The 14,319-nt window shown below is 45.1% G+C and overlaps 1 long non-coding RNA gene across 1 annotated transcript in view; it reads right to left on the bottom strand.

Moving 5' to 3' along the window:
• LOC122811962 overlaps positions 1 to 14,319 on the bottom strand; it is a 1,111,549-nt gene that overhangs the window by 956,481 nt on the left and 140,749 nt on the right. The window contains exon 2 of the long non-coding RNA XR_006366318.1: positions 10,437 to 10,521. This is a non-coding gene — a long non-coding RNA (uncharacterized LOC122811962). The remainder of the gene's footprint in view (positions 1 to 10,436; positions 10,522 to 14,319) is intronic.

Below are 14,319 nucleotides of genomic sequence, written 5' to 3'. Positions count from 1 at the left end.
AATCTCTGGCCATCAGAAGGAGATGCTTGGTGGGAGCTGTGAGGAGCCAGTCGTCCAAATATGCAAACACCTGGAATCCCTGTCGTCTCAGGTGAGAAGCTACCACTGCCATGCATTTGGTAAACACCGGGGCAGTGGTGAGACCAAAGGGCAGGGCCCTGAATTGAAAATGACTGGTTCCCAGCCTGAAGCGGAGGAATCTTCTGGGCGTCTGTTCATTTTATGTGATAGTACGCGTCCTGAAGGTCTATAGAGCACATCCAGTTTCCTTTTCCCAATAGGGGAAGAATGGATTGCAGCGTGACCATCCGAAATCTTGTTTTCTTGACCGATCTGTTCAAGATACTGAGATCCAAAATTGGTCTCCAGTCCCCTGTTTTCTTTGGAACTAAAAGAACCTTGAGTAGATTCCGGATCCTAGTTGGTCTGCTGGCACTGGCTGAATAGCTCTTTTGCAAGCAGTTTTGAAATTTCCAAAGCTGCTATATCCCTTTGAGGGTGGAACATCTGGAAGGGATTTTTTGACTGATTTGGAAAACGAAGAAAGGGAATAGAATAACCTTGAAATGATGGACTGTACCCATTTGTCTTGTGTCAAGGATAGCCAGGCTTCTGGGTACAGTGACAATCTTCCCCGACTGCCTCCGAAGATGGGCAGTCGGGCAACACCTCAGGGATGCTGAAAGGGCTTATCGGAGGACGTTTCTCGATTGCCCTGGTTCTGCGGACCCCCTCTGCCTCTAGGCGGCGTCTACCATTGTTGTTCCCCTCTGCCTCTGGCGGGGAACCGACTCTGTGCATCAGGCGAAGTCCCTTGAGATTGTTTACGGAACCACATCTTTCCCCCCTTCTGGCCTTTGGGGTAAGGCCTAGAAGGAGTAGAAAAACGGACTCCGACGGCAGAAAGGGTCTTGCCATCAGTCTCGCACCTAGTCAGGGTTTCTTTCACTTGTGGACCAAAAAGAGATGATCCATCAAAAGGGGAGTTCGTGAAAGACGTCTTGAAAGGTTCTTCAAAATTGCATAGCCGGATCCAGGCGTGCCTACGTAAGGCTACCCTGTTCCTGGCTCTGCTCGCTCCATCGGCCGCATAAGAAAGGAGGCATGGAGGAGTTGGAAATAGAATTAGGATAGCCAGCTGCGTGTTCATTTTCTCTTGAAACCCGCAGCTGTAGGGTCCTTCAGCATTTCACTCGCTTCTTTGATCAAGTCCCTTTGAAGACGAGTGAAATGGCATAGGTAATTCAGCTTAACGCATAGTAAATGTCGCTGAGGAGAACATCCGCTTCCGTACCTATCCATGGACCTAGATTCCTTGTTAGGTGGATGGACAGGCACTGAAGGATCAGCCAGTTCCTTCTTTGTGGCGGCAGCTACCACCATAGCATCCACAGAGACTCCTTTTGATAAAAATTCCTTGTCTGATGGAGCTGTGATGAATTTGGAGGGTCTCCTGGGAGTGGGGTCCACTGAATCAGGAGCCGTCCATGCCTTTTAGCAACCACCTGCATGAGGGGGTCAAGGGGGACACCCAGGAGGTGGAAGGACGAGAGCCAAACGCCTCAAGATACACAGATTCGTCCTCCGAAGGGTTGAGGGCTGGCCAATTTCCCCTCTGTTTAAGGATCTCCAGAATGTCTGCAAATGAGACATCTTCAGAAGGGGAACGGGGGGAACCCTCAGAATCATCCAGATCTGTGTCCGACGTGATAGACTCAGGTGAGTCAATGTGCTTCCTCTTGCACTTCCTCTTCCGAGGGGGCTCTTCTGCCAAATCAGGAGAGGCCTCGGAAGAGGATGAAATCCCCAAAGGGAGCTCCTGAGGAGTTGGCTCTCTGCGGTCCGGGATGAGGGAGTGAGTTGACTTACCCTGAGGCAGCATAGAGGGAGGGGCTGACGGAGCAGACTGTGGAGTAGAGCCAGGCTCTAACACACACCGCATGACCTCGAAAGCACCCCTGTCAGGCAGAGCCAGAGGTCCCCGCTCCGAGGAGCTAAGGACCCCCCTCGGCACCGACAGTGATGGCTCCGAGGCCGATGTCGGAGCCGAACTCACCAGCGCCGAAGCACCGAGAGGGAGAGGGGGGTCGGACAAGGGTCCGATGCCACTCACCCCCTCGGAGCAGACGAGGGAAGTCCGGCGCCAAGATTCCTCCATGGAAGAAAACGGAGCCGACGACGGAGCCGAAGACAATTGTCTCGGCTCCGAGGTGACCACAGTCTCGGTTCCGACACGACCCGGCTCCGAACTCAAGAGAGTCGAAGGAGGAAAGAGTTGATGGACCGGGGCAGGCACCGACTGATGAGTCGGGCTCTGAAGCATCTGGGCTAGTGCCTCGGACTTGAGTAGTCGACTCACCACCCTCTGAAGGTCATGATCGGACAGCCTCGATGACCTAGAGGAATGAGACCTTTGGCTCCGTTCAGACAGCAGGGAGATCCTGGAGCCGAATGAACGGAGCCAAGAGAAGGTGACCTAGACCTCTTTCTGGTTGTCGGCTCCGAAGATCTTGTCGGAGCCGACACGGTACTCGATAACCTCGGCTCCGGCGGAGCGAAGCCACAGAAACTGTGGACTGAGTCTTATCGGCTCCAGCCGGAGCCGATAAAGGCAAGGTTGAACAACCTGAGGTCTCGGCTCAGAAGCGGAGCCGAGACCTCGATGCCTTGGAGGGCTTCCCTGTTGAGACAGACAGGGAATCCTCAGGCTTCAACAAGCCTCTCAGAATAAGCTTGTTTTTCTTTCCTGCAGGACCCTGGGGCTGAAGCCATGGCAAACAGCACAGGAGTCCTGCAGGTGCAAAGGCCCCAGACAATAGACACAAGAAGTGTGAGCGTCTGTCAGAGACATTTTCTGACAGCACGCATCACACTTCTTGAATCGAGACCTTTGCTTCTTTAGACATAGCCTAACTGGTGAACACAAACACACACTCAAACACACCAGTTATACCTTGTCAAAATAACTACTTTAGTAAAAATACTAAAAAATAAAGTACAATAAACAGTAGTTAAACTACACAAACACTCCCTAGGGAAGGGAAGGCCCAAGGCCCAAGGGAAGAACTAAAAGTTCTTTTAAACAAAAACGGAAAAATTAGGTCGGGGATAAAGTTCAATGAACTACACTAATTTGATAATAATTAAACTAAAAAAGGGGTAAAAAGAGTAACTTTTAATAGAAAAAGTTTAAACTCACCAGGAACCGGTAGAACAACCAACCTCGAAGCTGTAGCGGCAAACGAGATCTGAGGTAACTCTCGCCTAGCATTGTGGGATATAAGGGGAGCCTCGAGCCGGTGGAACCAACTCTCGAGCTTTAGAGTGGCCGAGTCGGAGCCGAGGTCGGCTCCGAACCCATCCAGCAAGAATGAAGGCGAGATAGACAACTTAACATGTCTGGTTACAGAGAACACAACAGAATCATCTGATGGGGGGCCAGGGAAAACAGGCTGAAGGAGAAGCTGCTTCAGAAGCCCCTTTTACTGTTTTCCTTTTCTTAGAAGTCAGAAGACAGATACCAGAGGTACTCAAGCCCATGTCATTTGACATTTGAATAAGGGCTTTTAGCCATTGACTGTCAAGATTACTAACCCATCTTCTTATGGTCTTTTATGTACATGACTGACAGATGTTACATGAGCAGACATCATGCAACTCTAAACAAAATAAGCAAATTATGTAGGAATCTTTATAAGAAAACTACTACACAGATCTTTCCCTTTTTTCCTACACATAAAAATTATTTTACACAAATTTTCTCACTAAACTGGAAGGAAAGTCTCCTAAGGGGTACTTATCTGTCCAATAGTTCAAACAAGCCAACTGCTGTAACACTGTAGACACAATGAAAACAGAATCTGACTGAAATCTTCAACAGCAAGAAAGCTCTGAATTTTGGTGCCTGGATGTCTGCTTTTATACTAGCATGTTCTCAATTGTTCTCTGAGATACAGTGTGCATAAATGGCACCCAAAGACTTTTGTATACTGGCTGGATGTCCAGTCCTTGACAGGATATGCACCATATTGCTATATGCTACTGCATCAGTGATCTAATGATGAACATATTTTTCTGAGTTGAGTTGTGACATTTCAGTTCGCACTCTATGATGACAGGAAGCAATACAAGGCATTACAAAATTATTCCTTAAAGCAACATTTGGTAATGTAGTGCTCAATATTAGAAAAACACAAAACAAAGATTATTGCCAGAGAAGAAAATTGTGGCAACTTTGGTTTCAGGTTCACAGTATGATGTATAACTCCTCATTAATGTTAACTGTGGATTTGATCTAGGACACTCCCCCAGTCCCATCTCTTTACCACATTCTACCTAATAAACTCTTTCCACACTTGCTTTTAGTCCTTTTTAATTTAATTGCATTTTTTAAACTGTGTTTGGTCTAATATTGCTACATACTCAAGTGTGCTAGCTTGCACTGCATGTGAATTGTTTTTACTACTGTTTTGCTACTTTTCTGTAAAAAAAAAAACAAAAAAAAAACTGTAAGCCTGTTTCCTACCTTTCCTGTAACTAGTGTTCCAGATACAGATTTGCTGTATCCAGGACTGTATGTAAGCTTCTGAGCCCCACAAGCCTTTCTGTGTTGGAGGGAAGCCTTCTAGCTTATCAGTGGGAGTGGTAAGCACTAGGTAAACCTGTCTATCACATAAGAATGGTTCTGGCCCAGAAATTGTAGTTACTGGCCGTTTGGGCAATCTCTTCCATCTCTATCAACTTTCTGATTTGAAAGCTTGCATTTGCACTTGTTTCTGTTCCATCTCTATCAACTTTCTGATTTGAAAGCTTGCATTTGCACTTGTTTCTGTCCTGTAACTCATCTAGTGCAGATACAAAGTCTTAGTTTTAGCACTTAAATTTGCTTATTCGTGCTCAGCACTTGTTCAGAACTTGTAAGCACTAAATAAGCTACTAATTACTATAGCACTCAACTTTCCTCATTACCTAGAGGAAAACAGTTTTTGTACTTACTTTTCTGACTTGCTTAGAGAAAAACAGCTCTTGTACTCACTTTCCTCACTTATCTAGAGGAAATTTTTTTTTATTCAGGCATATCCAAGGGTCAGCTCCCAGTGTTCTCTCCTGTCTATCTGATGAATCTGGGCATTTTGAGGCAATGTAGAAATTGCCTCATGTACACAGACAACCCTCTCCTCCTACCACCCAACACTACAACCTGTGAGAGATGCACTTATATAGCCAAAATGGAGGTAAAGCTCTCTCCAACCAATACTGAACTTGACTGTCATGAGGAGAAGGTAAACATTTGCCCCACACCACATTCATCACATAGTCTCACTAAATCTACACCACCAAAATCCACACACAGTAACACAAAAACATTTGTGGAGGCTCTCAATAATAATCTGTCTAAGCAACAGAGACCTCCAAAGCAGAAACACAAGCAACCTCCATCCCCCAACACAACCCAAATGACACACAGCCCACAGATTCAGTGTGCCACTCAACCACAGCCAATAAGGCAAAACAACATACCCAACACACTAGTCATAGGTAACTCTATAGTCAGGCACACTGATGTCCCACTCACCAGGCTAAATAAGGAGAAGGTTACTGTCAGCTGCCTATCAGGTGCCAGGATCCGCCACATAACCCACGCACTCAAGTCACTCCACAACAAGTACAAATATGACTCTGTCATTGTCCATGTTGGTGTGAATGACCTGAGACGTACCTCCCTGAACTACATGAAAAGAGATATGGAAGAGCTCTCTGATCTTGTAGCCCAGGCAGGTATGACCCTAGCCCTGAGTAGCATTCTGCCATCGCCCAGAATTATACTGCAGTAAAGGACAAAATGATTGACTTCAACAATTGGCTAAGCTTCTGGTGTCATTCTAAGGGGATCCAGTAGCTGTCTGTTTGGGATGACATGGTCGACAGACCACAATGCTTTGCCACAGATGGACTGCACCTGTCACCCCTGGGATTCCGGATACTGGCTAAGGCTCTTGCCGACCCTATAGTGCCTTTTTTAGGCAAGGTTCAAATAACAAATTCACCACCGTAACAGGAAGAGGCAAGCAAAAGCTGAGGGTAATGCTACTCAATGCTAGAAGTCTAAATCTCAAAATGCACTCACTCGAGGCACTCCTTAAAATGGAGAATATCGATATATGTGCAGTGACTGAGACCTGGTTCAAGGCTCCAGAGAGCACCCCTGCACTACCAGGCTATAACTCATACCACACTTTTTGGCCATGTAACCTGGACCGAAACACCAAAGGTGGAGGTGTGTCCATATTCATTAAGAATATCCACACCTCCAGGTTAGTTGCTCAGCATAATGCATCCGAGGTTATCCAAGTGCAACTAACTCTGGGCAAAACTGCAATCGAAACTGTAGCTTGCTACAGATCCCTCACCATGCTCCAGGATTCCCACTCCTCTTTTCTTAATGTACTGGAAAATATTAAGGTTCAACCAAACACCCTAATAATGGGCAACTTTAACTACCCCACCATTACCTGGGAAAACTACTCGTGTACCAACTCCTTAGCTCAACGCTTTCTGGAATTCATAAACTCCAATGTCCAGGAGAAACTTATCCACACCCCCACCAGGGGCAACAATATCCTAGACCTAGTCATTACTAACATGAGTGACCGGTGTTCCACACCTGAAGTCAACTCCTCGTTGGTCCGATCCGACCATAAGCTAATCACCCATGATATCTGCATCCCGCCCCGACCCCCCATTAAGGAAACCACGGTAAAAAATGTCTCCACAGCCAACTTCATGCTTCTTAAGACAGAAGTGATGAACTTCATGACACCCATGCAGATGGACAATACAGTTACAACTGCTGAATCCTACACAAATGCACTCTATAAGAACTTACACAAGTGCATGGATCGTGCTATCACAAACAGAACCAAGATGCTATCCTCCAAAAAAAGGAAGCCAATCTGGTGGTGCCCTGCCATAAACAAACTGTACAACAGGAGGAAGAAACTGTTGCAAAAGAGAGTAAAATCCCATGAGTGGAGGAGCTCCCTGGTCAACCTCAGTAAGAAGCTGAGATCCTTTACAAGATCCTCCAAAGCTAGCTAAGAAAACAAAATAGACACTAATTCTAAGGACAACTGCAAAGCATTATATAGCTATGTCAAGAATCTCGATGGCAACACCCAGATCTTCTCTGAGTTACAGCACAACGGCACAAAAATTGCAGAACCACCTGATATTGCCAACATCCTGGCAGATAGGTTCAGTGCTAACTTTACCCCCCCCCCTCACCCCCTAAAGGGCCCATACCTATACAGGAAGAATGCAAAGTCCCTGTAATCACAACTACGCAGGTAAAAGCTGCACTCTCTAAAGCCAAAAACACAGCATCCATGGGACAGGACAACATCCCAGGCTGCGTTTTACACGAACTTCAGAACGAACTGGATCCCCACTTAAGCACCATGTTCAATAATAGCCTCGCATCAGGCTTTGTGCCCACTGAATGGTGCACGGCAACAATTATCCCACTCCACAAAGGGGGAGCCACCACTGATCCTGGGAACTATCGACCTATTAGCCTGATGAGCCTGGTCTGCAAGGCCATGGAAAGTATCATCATGGAACTCATAAACAAAGACATTGGTAACCGCCAAACTCTGGATCCCACCCAGTTCGGGTTTGTGAAAGGCAGATCATGCCTCCTGAACCTAATCGACTTCTTTGAGGCAGTCACCAAAGCCGTGGATGAGGGTAAGGTGGTTCACACAGCCTATCTTGACCTCGCCAAGGCTTTCGACACCATCCCCCATTCTGAATTATAGCTACACTCACTAAACTAGATATAAATCTCTATGTCACAAGATGGGTTGCCAACTGGCTCAATGACAGAACCCACACTGTAAAAGTTGCAGACTCCAAATCTGACCTCAAAGCAGTGACAAGTGGAGTACCACAGGGTTCCGTCCCAGGACCTCTCCTGTTTGGTATCTACTTCTCTGAAGTACAGGCTAACACAGAAGGCCTCTGGCTAACGAAGTTCACAGATGACTGCAAACTAGGAGCCATAGTCAAGTCCCCAAATGATGTGGACATCCTACAGAAGGGCTTCGCTGAGACAGATGCCTGGTGTCAGAGCCATGGCCTCAAGCTCAATGCCAAAAAGTGCAGTGTCATCCCCTTTGGTAAAAACTCTGTACCCATGAACTACCACATAGGCAGAAATCTACTTAACACCGAATGTGTGATAAGAGACCTTGGGACGCAGGTGGGCAGTAGTCTCTCCTTTGATAGTCACACTGCCACAGTGTCCTTCTACGTGGCACACCTCATCATAAAAGGGTTCTCATCCAGGAAAAAAGAGGTCATTGTTCCCCTCTACTCGACACTCATTAGACCCATTATAGAGTACAACGCCCCTTTTGGAATGTACCTCAGAAGACATCTGCAGCTGCTGGAAAGGCCACAGAAGTACCTCACAAAGAGGATTACTGGCCTCAAACAAATGCCCTACACTGACTGCCTCAAAAAACTCCAGCTTTACTCCGTAGCATATCGCCTACTCCGAGGTGATCTCTGCCTAACATATAAAGTTATGTCAAACTCAGAGCTGTTGGACATGCTACACCTAAAGAAATCCCAATCCCTCCGAGCTACACGCTCTAGGGACCTAAATCTTGTCACCACAATAAACAGGACAAGCTGGAGGGATAGATTCCTGTCCCAGAGACTTCCCATACTCTGGAACAGGCTACCCATCTATGTCAAGCAAAGTTCTTCATTAACACCCTTCAAGAAAAATCTTGAGTGGATGGGAAATAGGAAATACACCCCGGGGATCACTTCTGTGTCTTTGCTCGACAGTGCCACAGGAAAATGACTTTCTTGGGTGGCGTAAGCCAGGGAACCTTGTTGGCTAGGCTTACATAGGCCCTTGGGCCAATAGCCTAGTACCTACCTATGAACCTATGATTAATTTAATGTCATTGTATTACCACTATTCAGCACTGCAACAATCCACTTCAGTTGTGCTCATCTCTTTAGGAAGATCTAGTTGGAGTTTTATTCATTCATTTATTTACTGCCCATCACAGAAGTTCTAAATGAAGTAATATGTAGTTTTGCATAAGTACGGTACAAGCCAACAGAATAAAGATGCTACAGCCATTTGACAGCATATTATCATTCTTTATTACCTGACAAAAAGAGCTGCAGTCAGCTAGACCATACAATATATTTATACTACAGGCCTTAAATAAAATAAGTGTTCTTCTTGTTTCTTTGAGGTGGCTGCAGCATGAACACATACCTACTAATAATTTAAGTGGTGAGCAAAATGGAAAGTTTGTTTCAACATGAGCATCTTCAACAGCCATGCCCCATTGCACAAGGAACAAAGAATGGAATACAAGATGAAACTGAAAGCTGTATATTGCAAGTATAATAGGATCTTATATTCTTATCAGAAAATAAAGTATGACTAGAGATGGAGTCTTTTGATTATTTTTTTAATAGATTGCAGCAATCTGACACCTGTTACCAGAAAACAAGTTAGATTTCAGCTGCATTGCGCCTCAGCTAAAAAAAATCTTTGCATCAATAACAACCATGCCAAATGTTTGTTGAAATAAACCACAGTGTATTTCTTGGCAAAAGCCGACAAACAGTGGTATCTCTCAGTTATCTGCCCTAACCTAAGCACACTGCTGCTGCCATGGTAGCACTATTTGAATAATAAACAAAACAATAAAAGTAATCCTGCAGTCGACCCTAAGGCAGCAATGCTCCACCTCAAGTCTAAATGTCTTGCAGTGAAGTGGCAAATGCTTGCTCACCCATTTTGGGGAAGAGAGCTGAAGTGTGATCTGCCATTTGAACCAAACTACCCTGTCAGACACAGATAAGGGTACGTAACCTTGCATACAAACTTTACATGCAGTCCATGCCATGTAGTGTGTACTGCTCTAGCTGGAATTGGTGCATGTTTCTAAGCATGCATGCTTCAAATGGCTGGCAACATAAGATGCTTATCAGTAGGACCTACAACATAAACCCCCCTGACAGCTGCCATAATGACTATTTCCAGTGACCAGCTCTCACCCATGGATAATGGATGGGTCATCTGACTCATGGGAGAGTTTACAGTTGGCAGGCAGCAGGAAACGAGGCAGACTTAGAAACAGTACTTTTAAGGTAGAAAAGACTTTTCTAAACACATTGCTAGGCTCAAGATTTATCCCAAAACATTTTAATATAAGGTTAAGCTGTCTCAGAAATGACAACCAATCAATGTTTATGTGAGTATTAAATCAGATATACTCAAAGGAGAAACCTTATTCCAACTACTTGACAATGCAAGTAAATCTTTAAACAATATAGCATAATGGGTAAATTGAACATCTGTTCAACCTAAAGAATGGTGAATAAATCCCAAAATCACTTACCCGTACAATTCTCTGCCAGCTATTTAATTTTTCTTTCATTTCCAGACCCTCCTTAAAAACATTTCTCTGGTTTCAATAGGTTTACCTGATAACAAAATTAAGCACAAATCACATACACAGGTTAAATAAAATATAAAGGCTTAAACCATACTATGAACTTTCTTTACCTTTAAGAAGTTAATCAAAAATTACTTCTAAAGTTTGACAAAACACCAAGTTACCAACTGCACAAGTCCCTTTGAAACAAGATGACATTTTCTGTCAACGCACAGATTAAAGGATTATTACTTAGGTGTGGGAAGTTACCTGGCTTATGCATCATAGTAAACAAAATAAGTCAGTCACAGTAATTTGCCTTCCTGAAAAAAAATGCTGTTTAATTCAAACAAACAAAGACAGTTTATTTTTATGTATAGCACAGAAACACAGAATGCTGACAACACATAAATATTGTTTGGCACACTTAGCTTGACTATGTCTCTCCCACTGTATAAACGTCAGATTCTAATTAAGAAACAGCCCAAATATTCATCCAACTCCAACAAAAACAGCTGCATGTTTGAACTATGCATTCTGAATGTCCTCATTATTCTGACAAAGCCTTTTCAGAAAGGCAGATTCATGCAACCAGCATCCACATTGTGAAAATATGTTTCCTCACATTATCTTTGAGCCACACCCTATTTCCTCAGAAATGTCATATTGCTCTTGTTCTCAATCAATTCTATTTTCTTAAATATTTTACTAATCTGCATTTATTTTCTTTAAGGTTTTTGATTCTCATATTGTATTTGTAAGTTTCTATCGCATCTCTTCTTTCCTCAAAGGTATGCATTATGGTCCTTTAAACCCATTTCATTCTCTACATGTCATGCTTTACATTAACATACTTTCTCAGAAAGGTAAAGCCAGAGTCTGACATGGGTGGGGAAAAAGAAGTTATGTCTTACCATAACGTTCCATCTGTATTGTTGATTCTCGGTTCCGAGCTTGAAACCAAGCCGTCCATTTTCCAAGCTCTCGTCAACTTCAAACTCTCGAGATAAACTCTTACCCACAATTCCCCTCTCCCTGTTACCTCAGATTGAGTTTGCAAGTTAAAGAAGGTAGAGGCTACCTCTGGTCAAATAACCTAAGAGAACTGGATGGTGAGATCCACTAGAAACCACAGGAGGAGGAAGGAGGGAGGGTTATAATGACTGAACGAGGATCAACAATACAGATGGAACGTTATGGTAAGGCATAACTTCTTTATCTGATATTGTTAATCCTTGTTCATTACTTACGTATGGGACAGAGTCCCCAGCTACCTCTATTCCTGGGAGGCTCTTATGGAAGGACATTCCTGAGCATCATAGAACCAAAAGATGCTCTTCCCCTGGAGGCCAAATCCAATTTGTAATGATTGATGAAGGTATGAGGTGTAGCCCAAGTTGCAGCTACACAGATGTCATGTAAAGAAGCTCTGGCATGGAAGGCAGCAGAAGTTGTCACCAACCTTGTTGAATGAGCTTTCATGGTAGTAGGCAACAAGATATTACGTTGTGTGTAAATAAAGGTCACACAGTCCTTCAACCATCTAGCTAATGTGACCTTAGCTCCCGGGAATGTGCGTTGCTAGAAGAAAATGGTTGGTAGCCATCGCCCATTGCCATATCTTCATGGCCTCTCAACAAAGGGGTAAGATTTGGTTCCACCTTGCTTGTTGATGTACCAGACCATCGCCATGTTGTCTGAATCGCAATTGTCCCAGATGGCAGCAGGGGATGGAATTCTTGCAACGCCAGAAGCACCGCCCTCAGCTCTAGAACATTTATATGCAGATGGGCCTCCGGTTAGGACCAAGTGCCTTGGACTGTCTGTCCCTGACATAGCCCCCCCCCACCCCATCAGGGAGGCGTCCGTGGTCACTGTGGCCTTGGGTTGCTGGGGGGAAAAGGGGCGAGACCATTGAGAGAGATTGTGCATCATCCACCAATTTAAATCCTGTTTTGCACCTGTGGGTTACTTGAATCATGGCTGAAAGAGGATGCTGAAAAGGATACCATTGGGTGTGCAGTTGCCATTGTAGAAGCCTCATGTGAAACCTGGTCAGGGGAACAATGGTGATGGAGGCTGCCATGGAACCAAACAGTGGTAGTACCGAGTGAGCCGTGGATTTTTCCTTTGAAAGGATTGGAATTAGTTGTTGCTTTATCCTTAAAATTCTGTGCGCTGGAATAGCAGCTCTGCAGTTTTTTGTGCCCAAGATAACCCCTATGAATTCTGTCGATGGACATGGGGTGAGGGGGTGAGATTGGATTTCTGCCAGTTTATTGTTATGCCTAGCCTTTGAGCAGTGAGGAGAGAGTATGCCAGGGCTTTTTCCATAGATGTCTGGTGGGAGCCAGTCGTCTAGGTACAGAAACACCTGGAATTCCTCAAGTCGCAAGTGAGCTGCGACAACTGCCATGCACTTTGTGAACACTCTGGGGGCTGTAGAGAGTCCAAAGGGCAGTACTCTGAACTGGTAGTGACTGGCTCCCGCAGGGAAGTGCAGAAATCTTCTTGATGGCCTGTCCACCTTTATGTGATAGTACGCATCTTGAAGATCTATAGAACACATCCAATCGTCTTTTTCCCAAAGCAGGAGGCTAGAGTGTATAGTGACCATTCAGAATTTTTGTACTCTCACAAACTTGTTCAATACACTGAGGTCCAAAATTGGTCTCCAGTCCCCGGTTTTCTTTGGCACCAAAAATAGTCTCGAGTAGAATCCAGATCCTATCTGGTCTGGAGGGACTATTTGGATGACTCTTTCTTAGCAGCTTTTCTATCTCTAATGCTGCTTCTTCCCTTTGAGTGGGTGTAACATCGGGAAGATTTTTTGAAGGGACGGGACAAAGGTCGAAGGGGATATAACCTCTGGTTATGATCCTTTGTACCCAAGAATCGGCGGTGATGGTTAGCCAGGCAGAAGGGTACAAGGAGAAATGTCCCCCAACCACCTCCAGAGGAAAGGAGTTGGGCCGCTTTTCAGGAGCGCTGGTAGGATTGACCAGGGAAAGAATCCCTGGAACCCTGTTTATGCGGTCCCCATCTGCCCCAAAAGGAGCGTCTTCCCTGTGAGTTTCCCCCTCTGCCTCTGGGGGAGAACGCGGCCTCTGTGTCACGGAAAGGACCCTGAGATTTCTTGAACCATATCTTCCCACTCTTTTGGTTTTGGAAGAAAACATGTTGATGGGAAGAATAATGGACACCTACAGCAGAAAGGGTCTTACCATCTTGTTCACATCTGGCCAGTGTGCTTTTAAATTTGGGCCCAAACAAAGAGGAGGGCTCAATGGGGGGGCCATTAAGAAAGGAAGACTTAAAAGGTTCTGCGAAGTTGCACAAGTGCATCCAGGCATGTTGTCTCAAGACCACAGCTGAATCCGCCACTCTAGCTGCTCCTTCTGATACGTGAGATATCAATCGCATAGAGAAGTTAGATATAGACTCAATGGTGGCCAGCTGAGAGGCCACTTTGTCACGGATCTCATCAGACACTGCACCAGCCAAGGTTTCAGACAGCTCAGAAACCAGATCCCTTTGAAGCCTGGTAAAATGTGCCATATAATTGAGGGACCTGATAGCAAAGGTTGCTGAAGCAAAAGTGTGCTTCCCTATTCTGTCCAGGGCCTGGGACTCTCTGTTAGGTGGATGGACAGTCTGGCTTTCTTCTTCTGCCAGATCCGTTTTTGTTGCGGCCGCCACCAAAAGCATCTACCAGAAGACCTTTGGACCAATGGGGATCCAAAAGAAGGAGGGGACAAGATCTTATCTGGCCTCCGAGGAATAGCTTCAACAGTTTCAGGGGCCTTCCAAGTAAACTGCACGATGAACTTGACAAGATCATCGGCAG

This window comes from Protopterus annectens, chromosome 9.part0, assembly GCF_019279795.1.
Source record: "Protopterus annectens isolate FY-2018-M chromosome 9.part0, PAN1.0, whole genome shotgun sequence".
Lineage (NCBI taxonomy): Eukaryota > Metazoa > Chordata > Ceratodontiformes > Protopteridae > Protopterus > Protopterus annectens.
This window is presented reverse-complemented; position numbering and strand designations above follow the sequence as displayed.